This window comes from Cricetulus griseus, chromosome 2, assembly GCF_003668045.3.
Source record: "Cricetulus griseus strain 17A/GY chromosome 2, alternate assembly CriGri-PICRH-1.0, whole genome shotgun sequence".
Classification (NCBI taxonomy): domain Eukaryota; kingdom Metazoa; phylum Chordata; class Mammalia; order Rodentia; family Cricetidae; genus Cricetulus; species Cricetulus griseus.
Genome location: NC_048595.1, coordinates 129,646,574 through 129,664,053, shown reverse-complemented (window position 1 = coordinate 129,664,053; position 17,480 = coordinate 129,646,574). Strand labels below are relative to the sequence as shown.

The window sequence follows — 17,480 nt, the reverse complement described above, 5'->3', positions numbered from 1 at the left end:
ATGTCAGATTCTGATCCTGAGAGTAATTATACCTCCTTACAAGAGTCTTGAAGCAGTCAGGGGTTGAGAAGGTCTTATTTTTGTCTGATTCTCATCTGGCCCAGGTATATTCATTTGCAATGTCTGGGCCCATCAACAGACCATCAGCTCCCTTAATCAAAGATGTTACCTCACCATCCAGGATAAAGAAAAACATAGTATTTAGGTAGCAAATATTATATATACAGCACTGTTATTGCCTTATAGTTGTGATGTGTTAAAAATACCCATATCTAAGCCAACTTGTATATCTGTGTCTCTTGAATGAAGAGTGATTGATATAATTGGATTCAATTCATTACATAATGGCTAGGATCCTTAGATATGGAGTAAGACAGGAGAAATTTCAGTTGTCATAGTTCCTGGTTTTAGTAAGTTACCTAAACATTGCAATGTCTATAGGATTGAAATTAGGATGAAAGACTTAATACAAAGGACTTACCAGAGCAACCGGCTTTGGTGGTAGCTATGAGCATTATTGATAATGGTAACAGTATGACCACAGTAACAGTAACAGTAGAGACACAGACCAGATGTGGAACCCATCCTCACTGAAAAAAATAGTAAGTCAATCAGTTGGGGAGGATAGAAAACTAGAATTCAAGAAGCCTGAGTCTTAGGTAGGAAAAGTAATTCCTGTATTTCTTAGGTATTTTGACATGGAAGTGTCTAATTGGCCTTTTGAGTGAGAAAAGAAATCTGGTTTTGGAAGCCATAAGGGATCTAGTTAAAGAGGTCACTACTTATTGGAGTATTATTATTGGAAAATATTCCTGATGACTTACAGATTAGATAACTGAACAATAAACTACCCCTTTTAGTTTTTACAGTCTTTTTAGTCTGGTTTAATTTCTACCTCATCTCAGAGTAAGCATAGACCATATAGGGATACAGGCTTTTCCTTCTGGTTGAACTTGTCTTTATGAAGGCTCTACCTCATTTAAATGTCTAGCTCAGAAGCTTCTCCTTTCCAATATTGTCAGCAAGGCTATGCAGAGGTCATTAGAAAGATCAGACAGAAGGTAAACTGGGCTCCCACAAAGAGATTCTTCCTTCATCGATAACCTTGACATGTCTAATTTTGTCAAGAATGTTTGCAAAGTATTCCAACTGGCACCTGATCATGCACAATGGTGGATGGAACAATGGTGCATGGCACATATTTTTCCATTAGATCATAAAGGCATTTGACTTCATTATAGCTTTTAAAAATCATCTACAGGATTTGTCTCAATCATTTATGAGTGACTATTCAGTAAATATGTTTTCTGTGTATATAAAATGTCCTACTTACTTGAACATTGGCAATACCTTCTTGAAATCTTATCATAGTGTTATACCATGTCCTTACTTCATCATATATTTTGGAGTTGAAGATATTTCTATGTGCTATCGCAACCAGAATGATTTTTTTAAAAACAAAACTAGTGGGTGGCTTAGAGCATAATTAAATGCTGAGGTTCTCAGTAAAGCCACAGTAAACTTAAAATGTGACTCCAAATTTATGGAAGGGATTGTAGGAGCATTTTCTTCCTTATTAGATCATAAAAATGCTTTTAAATTTTATTTTTTTTAATTTCCTAAACTTGATTATGTGATTTTGGACCTTTGTTACTTGAGAAGAACAAGTTTCTATGGCATGAATATGAATATCTTCCATGTATACAGAACAAACAGCTATGACTTGGAGCTACAGACTCACAGGCTGCAGTTCCCTTGCAGGTGCAGCATCTTGTGGAGGTAGTGAGAGATAGGGGCAGATTGACAGACACGTAAATGATTGTTTGCATACATTTCAAATCCAAAGAATATTGCAAGTAAAATAAAGATTTAATTTTAGTTGTTAGTCTCTGTGTTAGCAATACTTGAAAAAAAGTGCTTCATTAATTGACTTCTAATTACAGCGGATTCTGCAGCAATTTTCATGCTAGCTGCATTATTTTAGTCAGTCTTCTTGACCATCTCATGTTTATTAAAATGAGGCATGCAAGGTCCCTAATTAAGTAGGTAGAGAACTGAGGGCTTAAAACCAACCTGGCTTGACTCCAGTAGCTTCAGTCTTACCCTGTTTGCCCTATTGTTTAGGGAAAGTGAGGCTTAAGTAATGGTATATCACCCATTCCACAGCCCCGAAAGCTCTGGGTTAACTGCTCAGTGAATACTTGCCAAAGGAGTGAAACTGGGCTCTCTTCTGAGTACACTTACACCAACACGTTTTCACAGACTGCCTGCTCACCTAAGCATCTAACTGAATGTAATCCTTTCAATGTGAGAGAAAGCCTGTTCCCTGAGAGCTTTGATCTTCCTTTCATTTACCCAGGAACTTTGGCTTACCTAAGAACAGATGAGCCACTCTGGTGGCTTCCACAGGCTGTTTGTATACTGCACCATTCAGAAAACTGTAAACATGGTACAGTTACTTCTTTTTCCTTATGCTTCCATTTCTTAGTTTATAAAGTTTGCATAGTAGTAGTAACTTTCTCATATGTCCTCCTGAGAAATGAAAGCCAACCCAATAACACATATTAAATCTCATCCAAGAGTGTAGAATTTAGATAAATTTATTACATTAAAATTAAAATCAGGTATTTAGGAGAAAGATAAAGTGGCTAAATACTGCTTAAGGCACAATGTCACTTAATAAAACCAATATAAAACAAAAACTAATGTAAAACCAACTAACCAATCTAAACATCTAAATCAAACTGAAAACAAACTGGGATACAATAGGTATTCCAAAGTGGGGTAATTCTGGTGAACAGTCCCACAATGCCACAGAATAATGAAAATGTTCTGTTGCTAGGGGTGACAAGACAAGGATGGAAGAATAAAAGTAAAACCCTATGCCATTCTTGTCTGTCTCTTTGGAGGCCTGAGTTTCTACATGGGTTAGCAGTGGGCTTATGCGAGGCAGAGACATTAATTACTATGGAGCCATTGTGTTTGGAAATGTTCCATGGGCAGTATGAAGAATGCAGTACATGGAGAGGACAATATAGCTTAGTCAATTTTGTTGACTATTTGTTTTCTCTTCCAATACTTATTTTTTCTAGGTGACTATGGGCCAATCCTTAGCTTCTCCAATTTTCAGTTTCCTTATCTCTAAAACTAAAATAGTGTTACATATTTCATCAAAGTTCAGGAAAGAGTGAAGGATTGTATTCCACACTGCTCTCACAGAGCTAATACATGGCTGGCCAGAAACATTTTCTTAAGAAAACTAGCCACAAAGCCTTATTCCTATTAGGGAGAGGAAACAATGAAATACCACAGTCAAAGGCCAAGTCTGAGCCCAAAGTGGATACTGCAAAATCCAAGTTTGAAGCCAATCAAAACATAAATAAAGGTATGAGAGTTTAAATTTCAAAGGTGTTCTGATATTTGAGAGCTAGTTACTTGTGTACTTCAATACGGGCTACACGATTTATGTTAAAGCAAAATAAGCAACTACTCTATTAAAAACGCAGAAATTTCAATCTAAGTTATAACTGAAAAAAGGATTTAAAGAAATCACTTATAGGTGTGTGCCCTTATACATGTATTGACAATGAGGTGCAGATTTTTACCAAGCTGGGAATTAAAATAATATTGTTAATTGTCTGTGCTGTATGAGTGTTATAGAAGGAAATGCAAATACAGACCACAGTTACCGTCCCAGCCAAGGCTCTTGCATCCAGTGGATTTATACTTAAACCATTCTCTGAAAATCAACAAAAATGAAATGTTTGTTGAAGGCATTACTATTTATGAAAATCACTTTGACAATACAGTTCAAGTTTGGAAATGTCAAATTCTACATTGAAGCTATTTAATTTCTAAAATCAGTTGCCACTGAAAAGTTTTAAGTAAAAGAAAATGGCCTGTAAGCATCTGTATGTTTATTTCCCCCAAGTTCTGAATGTTTATCACTGACCTTTGTATACACAGCTTGTAGTCCCTTATACTGATATGTATAGGACAGCACAAGGGTTACTGGCTGATGGAACTTCATGGTATATAAGTGAGGATTAAACTGCTTTCTTAGGGCTTGATCATTTTAGTGTCACTGAGACAAAAATCACTGGAATTCATACCAAACATGAAAATCAGCATCTTTATTGAAAAGTTACCTCCTAGACATTGATTGATTACTTATGGTGCAATACCATTCAAAGATGTCCCATAAGCAATAACTCTTCAGAGAAAGGAGACAACCAGTAAGAGCTACTTACACAGACTAGAGTATGCTAAGTTAAGATGTCATGGCTCAAATTCAGTTAAAGTTTATTTTCTACCCCCATAAAACAGAAAAAGTAAGGTGTCAAGTCATCGAGGGGATTCTGCTTTTCCAAATAATTTGGTGCTGGAGGTAAATGCAAGAATACCCTCTTTAGCATAGTATGTTCTAGGTGTCACCATTCTTGCCTGTGGAATGCAATGTGAGGAACATGAAGGCACCTCCCAGAGAAGTTTCCCATTGGCCAGGGACAAAGGGTTTTTCCTCTTATTCTACTAGATTTAAGTTATTTGGCCTTATTTAATTGTAGCAAAGATTGGGAAACATAAGGATACTGGGGGATAGAGTGTAGTTCACAGTCAACCTATGCTATTGCCAAGACGACAGGCTGCTCTCTACAAACTGATAGCAAGACCCCATTGCTGAGGACAACACCTATATTGAACATGCAGATGTTGAGCTGGTGCCTACAAATAGACTTTATTTCTTTGTTCCAGTGTCTTTGATACAGAAAGGTTCTTTGTACTCTTATCAAAAGAGTAACATAAGCACCAAGCTAGCCACAAACCCTTTACCTACAGTGGTGTAGTGCCTGCAAGATATGTTAGGGTAATGGTGGCACAAAGCATGCAGGAGTAACCAGCCAATAACTGGTTTGACTTAAGTCTGACTCCATGAGTTATAACCCATATCTGATACTGCTTGGGGTGGTCAAGACCCTGAGACTAGATAGCTCAGGGACATAGGGGAAAAGCAAATAATATTGGTATAAAGAAAAGACAAAAATGATAAAATGACTCCTAATGACATTCTGTTATACTCATAGATCAATGCCTTGCTCAGCTATCATCAGAGAAACTTCCTCCTGCAGCAGATGGGAAAAATATAGAGACCCACAGCCAGACATTATGCAGAGAGTGAGAGACCTTGGAACAGCCCTAAATGGATGTCTCCATCAAATCTTTCCCCTTTGGGCTTAGGCAATCCCATGGAAGAGTTTAAAAGTCAGAGTAGAAGGAAGACACAGAGAAAACAAGGCCATCTAAATCAACATGGTCAAAGCTCATATGAAGTCACAGAGACTGAGGCAGCATGCACAGGACTTGCACAGGTATGCAGGAGTTCCTCTACATTTGTATTATGACTTCCAGTTTAGTGTTGTATGGAAATCCTGAGTGTGTTGTGTAAATGAGTGGGTCTCTCTCTCTCTCTCTCTCTCTCTCTCTCTCTCTCTCTCTCTCTCTCTGTATGTATGTTTTCTTTTGGGCTCTTTTACTTCTGTTGATTTGTCTTGTCCAACTCCAAAGTGATAGTTTTGCTTTATCTCATTGTATTTTATTTTTAAAATGAATGGATGAATGACTAGAAACCTAGCCACTAGAATGAAGGGTTCTCCAGCAGGTAGAGCTGGGGAAGGGCCAGTCCAAGCCCGTCTCTTCCCAGGGCTGAGTGGGATAGTGAGTGCTGATGACTCAGACCCTTCCTCCTACTAGTTTACCGAGGAGAAAATACACACTGAGTTTGGAGACTTGTCCAAGCAGGATCTCAATTTATTCCAACAGGCAGGAACTTATATAGGGCTGAGGTAGGGGAATGGGAATCTTAGGATGGGATAAGGTGGTGTGAGGAGTAAGGACCAATAATATTCTACCAAGCTGGAAGGTAGCTAGGCAGGGGAAGGCTTACATCAGGCCTTGAGGAGTAACTCCCACATGGAGGTTACAGGCTGGAGAGAGTTCCCCAAACTCTAGCCAGGCTTAGGAGGTTACACCGGGCCTCACATCCACATCATTTTAGGTGCAACAGTTAACAACTAACAACTAAACTTATACCTTTTGGGAGAGGGGGAAAATCCGTTTTCTCTGATAGAGTAACACTGGGTATATCAACCACTCCAGAACAGGCCTCATGTTCAGATGTAGGTGACAAATATTGAACTGATGCTACAGGTTTTATTTTTTAATTTTTTGGTGTGTGTGTGTCTTTATATGGTTATAGATTTTTGTTTCATTTTTATTTCTTATTTTCTTGTTTTGATTTTTCCCCCATGGTTTTATTTTGTTTTCTTGATTTTTGGGTGTTATGTTGTATTGGGTTTTGTTTGCTTCTGAGAAAGAAAAAGTTGAGTAAGCAGGAATGGGGAGAGGATCTGGAAGAACTTGAATTAGGGAAGATTATGATCAAAATATTTATAATTTTAAAAGTTCTCAAGGAAGTAATTAAAAAATTTCCTCACAGAAAGCAGCTTGGGGCAGAAAAAGTTTATTTGGCTTGAAGTTCTACGTGTCAGACTATCATTATAGGTACAATTTTGAATTATAAGACAAGCAAAGCCTTCTCTTCTAAGTTATTTATTTTTGTTATTGTTGGTTGTTTAGTTTTTAGTCAGGATATTTTATCAGAGAAGCAAAAATAAAATGAGGGACAGAAATTGTTACTAAAGAAGTGGGGCTCTACGGTGATAAGCTGACTATGTGCCTTTCTGAGCCTCTGGAGTTATTTTCTGGAAGAACATGCAAGCATTTGATACACACTGGAGAGAAGAAGCCATTGAATTATGGGATTTTATCTTTACATTATAGTGGGAGTTTGGAAGACTGAAAGAACTGTGGGCCAGTGAGGCCTTTATCATTAGGTGTCAAGGGGAAGAAAGACTTTATGAGGAACTGGGTTAGGAACTATTCACATGATGTTTTGGCCAAGAATATGTCTTTGTTCTGCCCTTGTCCTAAGAAATTGGGTGAAGTGTATTTACAAGAAAGTGGACTTTGGTAGAGGACCTTTTAGCTTGACAGAGTCAGGCTGGTGCTGAAAAAAGCAAGTCTAATTGACAGAGAAATCAGGGCCACTGTAGAGAGGTGCTCTGTATTGTAATAGAGCAACAGGAAAGAGTATTCTCTGGGTCAGCATACAGTCACTGATATAACTGTGCTCCAAAGGGGTCAGGCTACATTTTGAGCGAGCAGCAGAAATAGGCAATGTCATATTGGACTGGCTTGGAGGGCAACAATATATGACTGAGCAGTCATAGAGATCACTTAAGCCAGGTACTGCATGGCAGTATCATTCAGAGTTCTTGAAAAGTGGCCCTGAAGTGTGATTTTGTGAAGCTGGGAAGGTAAAGTCTTAGTTGCAATGAGTACTCAAAACTTTTGGGAATTCCAGTACCATGTGGCAGCCCCCAGGGAAAGCTGCAAGTGTTGAGTGGAGGGTACATAAACCTATGAGAGAAGCTGTATGCTTCAGGTGGCAGAGTTGGAGGCCTGGGGCATCCAAATCCTTTAGTTCCCAGAAATACTTCAGTAGCCCTAGATACAGGACACAGAGCTACAGGAGTCAGGTTTTTCCATTTTGGATTTTGGTTTTCTGGTGTGGTCACTCCATACTATGCTCCAATTCTTTCATTTTTGAAATGAGAGTGTTTGCCTCTTGCAAAAATGACTTCTATTTTACAGGAGCTCACAGTTAAGAGATTTAAGATACTTAAAGTGTTGGGAGTTTTAGAGCCTTTGAGTACATTTAAAGTTGAATTGTGTTTTATATTATGAGGGTAAGCATGGGTCTTTAAGTAAAATGACAGGTTAGGGCTTAAAATGATGTGTATGTGAAGTTGAGAAGGCATGAAGCTGTGATGGCCAATTGACATCTTGATACAGCCTACAATCACCTGAAGGGATGTCTCAGTGAAGAACAGTTTAGAAGAGGTTGGCCTGTGGGCATGTCTAAGGAGGATTGCCTCGACTATTAATTGATGTGGGAGGCCTCAGCCCACTGTGGGCTCCAGGGGAATGGTCCTGGATTGTATATGTATATAGAGAATGGACTGAGAACGATAGGCATGCATGAGTGTGTTTCTCCCTGCTCTTGGCTGTGGATGCAATGTGTCTGGTTGCTTCAAGTTCCATATGACTTCCCACAATGGTAAACTACAACCTGGAATTGTAAGCCAAATAAATTCTCTATTCCCCAAGTTGCTCCTTAACTGGGTAAAATGAGTTAAAAACATCCTGTTTCTGAGTGTATGGATATATGTGTGTGATGGAGGAAGTACTTCTGTGTATGTTTATCTTATTGATTGTTGAATAAAGTTCTGTTTGGCCAATAAGGCAGCAAGTTAGCTGGGACTAGGAGTCAAAGAGGATTCTGGGAAGTGTAGTAGAGAAGTGGTGATCCAGGCAGGAAGTGACATAGCAAGGAGACTCATATTTAAGCAAGGAGAAACAGGAAATGCCCCTTTTCCTCTCCACTCTTCCTCCAGCGGCACAATGTGATCCACTGGCAAGGAAGGACGCCAATGGAAGGTGTCTGATAAGATAAGTCTTATAAAATATATAGATTTATGATAATTAAGACTGAGATAACAGATGAGAAGTCCTAGCCATTGGCCAAGCAGCATTGTACCTAATACAAGTCTCTCTCTGATTAATTGGGGCCCTAATTCAGGTGGGCAGCTGGCGTAGGGTGAACATGCAGCGGTGGGGCTCAGCGGCTTTTAGCCGAAAGATTTATTGTAACATGTGCAGGTTGTGTGTGTGTGTGTGTGTGTGTGTGTGTGTGTGTGTGTGTGTTGGGGGTGGTATGTAGATCAGTGGACAACTGTAGTTGTCTTTCACCTTTAAATTTTTTCTATTCATAAGTTTTATTTTTGAAAATGTCATACACGTATATAATGAAATATTTTCACATCCACTCCCATCTCCTTTCTTCAACTCCACCCATATGTCCCTAACATGCCCCTCCTAATTTCATACCTATATTTTTTGATGAATCACTAAGTCCAATTAATGCTGTCCATATGTGCATGGGTGTGAGGACAGCCTATGGAGCATGGGAAACCTATCAGTGGCCACATCCTGAAAGACAAATGAATGATTTTCCCTTCCACAGCAACTATTAATTACCAATAGTTCCTTAGTAACGGGGGTGGCCTGGTTGTCATCTATTCCTTCTATGCTGGGATTTTGGTTAGCTTGAGCAGATAAGGACAAATGTTGTGAGTTCATGGGTGTGAGAGCCATTTCATGTCTGGAAGACAGCATTGTGTAACACTCCACTCTATCATCTCCTCTCACACTTTTTCCGCTTTCTCTTTTTTTAGGATTCCCCAAGCCTTGTCATTATCAATTTGCTTTTAGATAATGTCTGTCACTATGGATCACCTAATAAGCTAGGCTGGCTAGCTAGTAAGCTCCAGGAATCTGTCTCACTCTGCCTCTCTAGTGCTGGGATGTCACGTAAAGGCCTCTGTATCTGGCTTTTTTTAAAATATGGGTTTTGGGGTTCAAACTCAGGTCCTTATGCTTGCAATACTAGGACTGTACATACTTAGCTGTCTCTCCAACCCTAGGTAATGTTTTGAATTTAGTTGTTTATTTCATAACTGCCAGATCTACTAATTTTTCTTCAAGATCTTGTGTCTAGTAGCAACCTGGTAAGATGTCTACCATGTTATTATACAGTTGGAAAATGAAAGTGTCACAGAAGAAAACCCAACAAATTGCAAGAGGCAGATGGAAAACCAGATTCAGTTGGGCCCACAGTTCCATATTCCACTCCATTACCATTTCTTTGACACTTGGGAGTTATAGATAGAATTGCTGCCTAGTCAAGCCACACACTCTTCTCCGTGTCATCAGCTGGTCAGGGTGTCATAAACTGCTGCATCTTTTCATCTTCCTTTCGTACTCACATATACTTCTTAATTCTGAGAGGAGGAACTTAAAGGGACGCTTTCTTGAATCATAATTGAGATTAAATATCTTTATGGGTTTTCTTGGAAATAACTTCCAAGCAAATTATTAGAGTTACAATTTATATCATAGTCTCCAATGCTATTTTTTTTACTTTAGTTAAACTATAAAAATTTTCCAACTTATGTAATACTTTACCTTTCAAAAACAACCTGGTTATAAGAGTATCTATTTTGTAAGTGTGTTTAAAGATAGAGTTGGAAATAAAGATAATTTTAAAATTAATTATAAGGGTATCTCATTAAACCCCTTTAAAGAACTAAGAACAAAATAGCTTCCTTTTTCCAAAAGTGAAATATAAGCACACATTGATTATAATTATGTGTGACTGGTGGTTAAAAGGAGAGCTCACTAGAACCAAAATTAAGCTCACTGGAAACATCACTTCCTATTTCAAATAAAAGGAAGTTTGAACACATTGTCTTTGTTCTTTTTTGTAAGTGTTTCCTAACCTGAATTTTTTAAGGCATGGAATGTGTTTTCTGCTTTGAGCAACTGGGGAAGACTCTCTAGACTTCTGTGGCTGTATCAGCTGCTCTTCTCAAGTTTCCTCTTGCATTTCACAGCTCTGCACAATTTCCCATCACAGCTCATTTCCATTCTCTTCATCCCAGGCACTTATGCAATATACACTGTTAAATGGCTAGCTGTTTCTTCCTTTGAAATGCTTCCCTGCATTTTCTCATGACAAAATGATGCTTTCAAACTAATACCCAAATTACACTATACGAGTGAAATAGGATCAAAATAGTCAGTGCTCCTAGCATTCCATGACAACCTGTATTCTCCTTTCTTGAGTATTGTAGCGCTGCATCATTTGTTCATGAAAACCAGACATCTTCATATATAGTCTTTGCCTATTACTTCCTTAAGCAAGCCACTTCCTCTCGTAAATTTTAATTTCTTAATCTCATAGATCAAGATTTTCTCAGGTGTAGTCAGAATTTCCTTCATGTATTCTAACTCTAGATTTACATCAGTACCTATCCCACTTTCATAATCTGTTTCTAACTATGGAGGTCACCAAATATCTGTATGTAGCCAAAGTCAGTGGTCACATTTTTGTTTTGTATTTCTGATATATTTGACACAAGTGCTCTGTTTTGATATTGTTTCTTTCATAGGTTTCTGGGATATTTAATCTCAATTTCCTTCTGTCTTACCTGATTAATTTTCCACTGTGATCATGGCATTAAAACGAGATTCTCAGTTTATACTCTTTGGCTCTCTTCTTTCCCATTAGTATTCTGTTGTTTCCATCTAATCCCACAGCTTACCCGCCCTATAGGTAGAGCTTTCTCTCCCAGAGCTTAGGCATGAATTATTTACATCTTTTGGATATTTAGCAAGACACTAAAGCATTAAAGCACTGGTGTCCTGGTCCTGGTATATAGCAAAGAGTCAGACCACCACTGTCCATGCTGTTCTTGGGAAAAATAGTTGTAATATGAGAGTCAAAATTGACTCTTTCTCACACCACACTTTTTCTGTGTAAGTCCTGTTGGCAAAGCATACTGAATAGATTCTGATTCCAACCACTCAGTGTTTCTACTGCTTTAGCTCCAGACTATGCCTCCACCATTTATCACTTAGATACAGAAACATACCCCTACTCTGCCTCCACTATTGCCCATCGCAGTCCAGTCTCACAATACTGTTGGAAAGACTTCTACAAACTTGTAATGATAACTAACACTTGTTATTGGATACCTGGTATTATCTACCAGACCCTTTCCTGAGCTTGCTTGTAGTTTTCCATTTACACCCATTGAGATGGCTATTATATTTGCTTCTATTCCATAAATGAGGAAACTGAGGGACAGAGAAGATGAGGAACTTGTTAAGGATACATCCCTAGTAATTGCAGGAATAGGATTTGAATGCAGGCAGTCTAGTTTGATCTATTGAGCTCTAAAATGCTGTTTCATTATTTCTATATCATTCATCTGATAACTTTTTATTGCAATTGGGTTAAGTCTGTCTCCTTGCTAGAGGGTAGTCAGGGTCCAGTCTGCCTTTTAAATGTACTATTATATTCTATTTCCTTTTTTTCCTCTCCTCATATAGACAGTCTCCATGATAGCCTGCAATGTACTATAGTGGGGAATTACCAATACGGAGTCAGGTAGAAATATAAGGGTATTTAATAGGGAAAAGCCTTACTTACAGAGCAACCTAGCCAGCTGGTGTGGTAGTGGTCTGTACAGCAAGAAGCAAAGAGAAACCGAAAGCGCAAACCCAGTCCCACTACGTCACTCTGACCACGCCCTCACAAGCATGGTCAGGCACATCTGTAGCCAGCCCCTAAGAAGGCGTGGCTACAGCTTCCCCTACCATGTACTGCTCTGCTCACTACTGTTTTAGGTATTATATTTGTTGGTTTACTGGGAATGCACCTTGCCAGATCTTTGCCTGGCTGCCTTTATCTGGTTATTTGACTCTTACTACAATTTTTCTCACTTTCAAGAGTTCTCTATTAACTTCTCTGCCTCCTGGTATTATATCTAAGCACTTGTAGGCTCCTTGGATGCATCTCATTTCTTATCTGTATTATTCTCTTCATGGAAAGTCAGGTTCTTTAGGGTGTTTAGAGTTATGTTTCTCTACTACCAATGCTTTCCATTGCAGGCACTGGAGAAAGCTCAGGTCTGAAATAGGGATGACACCAATCTCATAGGATTAGTATGAAAGGTAAGTAACAGTGCATTCTGGAAGTGCACTGCTTGCAATTGTAAGCATGAAGTTCTTATTAGGAATGGAATATAATTGCCTAAGCTGCAAACTGCAGTGGAGCCAGGGCCATGACTCATGTTGTGGCCTCTTCTATCCCTAAGGCAAAACAGTTTAGTCAGAAAGGAGGGCAAATAACTGACACATGGGATTCATATCATTTATCAAAGATGTATATCAAATCAGGAAGATGACATTAAATCCCTGGAAAGACACAGAAATCTATCTCCAGAGCTTAAGCATAATCACACCTCCATTGCTCAGGGCATGTATGTGTCAGAAGTGTGCTTTCTAACTGGAGTATATGGTTTGTCTGGACAGCACTATTACAGCTAATTAGTTTTCAGAGTCCCTGCTGCATAGTCAGCGGGAATATTTTCACAGTTTTACTTTATGAGCTACTGGGACCAAAACCATCTCCCCAGGCTTCAGAGCTTCAGTGTGGGGCAATTAGCAGCTGTATGGAGGGGTACTGTATGCAGAGATTGCACCGACAAATCAGTTACACAAAAATATTGTTTTTGGTGAGTTTTCATTTCTTCTTCTTTTTTGAGCACCCACAAATAAGCTGTAAACTCACAAGCACTATGTCACCTAGAGCTGTGAGGTCCCAGCTTTGGATCAAATGCAACCCTACTGTGCATTTCTGTACTACTCAGCCTTCACATATCCTTCTGTCATTTCCCCTAGAGCATTCCTCTGGCTTTGATTTTAGATTCTTAGATTTAAAATCATTCACCCAAGAGATAGGGACACAGAGGTGCTAAAAGATCCAGGGATGAAGTGTCTGGTCTCCCAAAGGGGTTGATAAATGATGGTTAATATAGATCCAATGGCAAAGAGCATTTTCAGAGGGTTCTCCTCCTCTTCCCACAGCACCACTCTAGACACACACTCTGCATACTCTTCTGCTGCCGCGATGAAACACCATGAGCAAGGCAACTTACGGAAGAAAGGGTTTCTTTGAGCTTTACAGTTCCTTCACCATCATGGCTGCAGACAAGTATAACACTGGAGCAGCAAGTGGGAGTGCACATTCTGATCCCCAGACAGGAAGCAAAAAGCATTCTGAAGATGGCATGAGTCCTTGTAACCTCAAAGCCTGCTCCCTGTAACATAGTTCCTCCAACAAGACCATGCCTCTTAATCTTCTCCCAAGCAGTTCTATCCATGTGGGCCATTATCATTCAAATCATCACATGCTAGTCTAAATCAGTGACTTTGTGGACAGGAGCCTGGAGATAGTGATGATGGTCGGTGACACATCCTTTGCTTAACTCTGGCCATCATGACTTTCTGCAGCCCTGGATTCCCAGATGTTTGTAGATGAGTGGTTTCTTTCTTTTGTAGTTGTGACTTTAGATAACACACTGTGTTTCCAGTAGAGCTGAATCACGAAGAAACCAGATCCTAGTCACCAATGCTCTTAGCTCCATTGCTCAACTTTTCTCTGCAGAAAATGAAAACATGGTGAATTAAACATTACAGTATCCAATTAATGTGTTATGCCATCTTTGTGCACCCCTTGTGATCACATGTTCAAACCTGACTCCCAGGTCCTAGAGACATGGCTGTCTACAGAGACACAAAATCGAAGCACCATATGGGAAAACTTAATGTGACAAAAAGCAAGTTGCAGTTTCTTTCATAAAACATGCCTCCTAACTTGAACCAGATACTTACGGGATTTAAGTTCATACATCCACATACTTGCAGATCTGACCTTCCACATTGGCACCAAGTTCTTGTGCCAACATGAGGTTGATCACAGTAGGAATGTGTCCCTCAGGCGAGTAAGTCAGATTTACAGAAGAAGGTAATATTATAGAAGAAAAGTGTGTGTGCATGCAAATGCTCTGTGGAAGCTAGCCAGGAGGGATGGCGCTACTTGCTCAGTTCTAGCTTGATTTCTCTACATCTTATAATCAAAATATATTATGTCTTCCACAAATAGGCTCTTATTTTCTAATTCAGCTGGGCAACCAGCTGAATTATTTTAGGGGACTTTGGGGTTTCCTGGCCAACAACTCATATGAAGGTGCCCCATGGCCATCACAGGGACTTTTGTTCAGTAACTAACCTATAGCTTCTGGGAGCTGCATTAGCTACTCATTCAAGATAGCTCTATTCAAATTCTGTTTTGTTTTCTTTTAAATTATATTTTTAAAGTACCTTACAAAGTAGTAAGGCTTTCCATAAGGCTTTTTCATAACCCTTCATTTTGGTTATATCTCTCCCCAACCCCTTTTTTTGTTTTTGTTTTTTGAATAGGGTCGAATGTAGCCAGGTTGGCCTCAACTTATTATGTAGCTGAAGGTGACCTTGAATTCCTGAACTTTCTGCCTTCATCTCTTAGGTACTGGGACTGCAGGTGGGGGTCATCATTCTCATTTTCCACAGTTCTAATAATGGGATCTGTCCTTTGCTACTGTGACAAAGGCAGACTTTGGGGACTTCTTCATTCAGGCTCCACAGATGTCCTCTCACTGACAGCTTAGATTCCTTTCCTGCCTTTTTCTGAGAGGGGTGTTTCTCTTCACTCCCTGTGATGAAGTTTTCTTTTCTTTTCTTTTTAAATATTTATTCACATGTTAATCCCTTCTCCCTCTTCCTCCCCTCCTCCCAGCCCTCCCCCAAGCCTCCACCTGCCCCCACCCCATCCACCCTTTGCTCCCCAGGCTTGGTAGGGCCCTCGGGGGCTCCCCAAAGTCCACCATATCATCCTGGGCTGGGCCTAGGCCCTCCCACATGTGTCCAGGCTGAGAGAACATCCCTCCATGTGGGATGGGCTCCCAAAGTCCCTTCTTTTGCCAGGGATAAATACTGATCCACTACCAGGGGCCCATAGAGTGCTGAGGCCTCCTCATTGACATCCATGTTCAGGGGTCTGGATCAGTCCTGTGCTGTCCATCCAGACATCAGTCTGGGGTCCATGTGCTCCCCTTGTTCAGGTCAGCTGTTTCTTTGGGTTTCACCAGCCTGGTACCGACCCCTTTGATCTTCATTCCTCCCTCTCTGCAACTAGGTTCCAGAGTTCACTACAGTGTATATCTGTGGGTGTCTGCCTCTGCTTCCATCAGCCAGTGGATGAAGGCTGTAGGATAGCATTAAAAAGTAGTCATCAGTCTCATCATAGGGGAAGGGCATTTAGGTTATCCTCTCCACCATTGTCTAGATTATCAGTTCGTGTAGATCTCTGGAAATCTCCCTAGTGTCAGATCTCTCCTTGGACCTGTAATGGCTCCCTCTGATATGGTATCTCTCATCCTGCTCTCCTCTCTTCTTCTCCCAACTCAACATTTTGGCTCCTCCATTTCCTCCTCTCCCCTCCTCTTCTCCTCTTCTCATTCTGGCAGCTCTTCTATTTCTTTAAGGGATTTTCTTGTTTCCTCTTTAAAAGTCTCTATCATCTTCCTAAGATAATTTTTGAGGTCCATCTCTTCTTCATCCTCTGTGTTGGGCTTTTCAGATCTTGCTGGTGTGGAGTCCCTAGATTCTGGTGGTATCATATTGGACTTTCTGTTGTTGTGTTCTTATTCAGTCTTCTTCCCATGTCTTCTTCCAGTGGGTGCAGAAGGAGTCTCTCTATCTCCTCTTGTCACCCGGTGGTGTGTGTGGGCCAAGACTTCAATGTCTGCCCATCCTGGTAGTCTCCTCACTCGGTAGGGGTCAGCCCAGAGGCAGAGGGGGAAGGAAGAGTGAGGTGTTTCCAGATTCAGCGAGCTTCTCCCTACCTTGGCAGGGTCCTCTCTAAGCAGGTGCAAGCCCAGAGAGATCCGGGTGAATGGGAAGTTAGGTAGGAATAGGACAGGAGCAGAGGGTACACTCAACTTGGTAGGGGTCAGGCCAGCAAAGCAGGAGGAAGGAAGGCATGATGAAGTTTTCTGATGGTGATGGCTGCTTTCATGGCCTGGAAGATTCCCTACTCTAATTTGCAGCAGGGTCTTCCCCTTTTGGGTCAGAAAGGGTCTAGTTCTAGGCCTGGACTCTCTACTATCTACCTCATAATGTATATTTATGAATTCAGAGAGGTGATATTATGAAGTAAGAATTGGGTAAAGGATACACCACCAAACTACCAGGCCTACAACTAATTATAAAATGTACAAATACCAACAGACTCCTGAGGCAATGCTATGTGTTGAGCCCTGTTCTGGGTGCACAGAGAAATTCTTGAACCCTCCATGGTCACTGTCCTCACAAGTATGTACCTTGGGGAGGGGAAGAGTAAAACATGTAAAATGACAAATAGAAGCAAATGTTTATGTGATGTCAAAAGGCCTTAAGAGAGACCTTGGAAATCTACAGGACCTCCTGTAGTAGTTCAATACTTATCCCTAGCATAGGTGTGGCCTTTGGGAGCCCATTCCACATAGAGGGATACTCCCTGAGCCAAGACACACGGGGGTGGGCCTAGGCCCTATCCCAAAGGATACGATAGACTCTGATGACAACCTGTGGAAGGCCTCACCCTCCAGGGGGAGCAGAAAGGATATGTGATAGGTAGGGTTTTAGTTTTTGGAGGGTGGTAGGGGAGGATGGGAGGGAGAGGGTACTGGGATTGACATGTAAAACAATCTTGTTTCTAATTCAAATAAAAAACATCTGCAAAAAAGATTGTGCATAATATTGCACAGTTTAATTTTCATCACTTTAATGCATTTGTTCAATAAAATTATTTTATTTTAAGATTATATATATAAAAAAGAGAGACTGATAACACTGGCAGTATAGCCCAGACGAAA

At 40.2% G+C, this 17,480-nt stretch overlaps 1 long non-coding RNA gene across 1 annotated transcript; it reads right to left on the bottom strand.

Moving 5' to 3' along the window:
- Nucleotides 1–461: 461 nt before the first annotated feature.
- LOC103161023 lies at nt 462–12,224 on the bottom strand. The gene is made up of 4 exons (XR_003482934.2): nt 12,173–12,224; nt 3,681–3,739; nt 2,374–2,532; nt 462–590 (listed from the first exon to the last, which is right to left on the bottom strand). It is a non-coding gene; the product is annotated as an uncharacterized LOC103161023 (long non-coding RNA).
- Nucleotides 12,225–17,480: the final 5,256 nt, after the last annotated feature.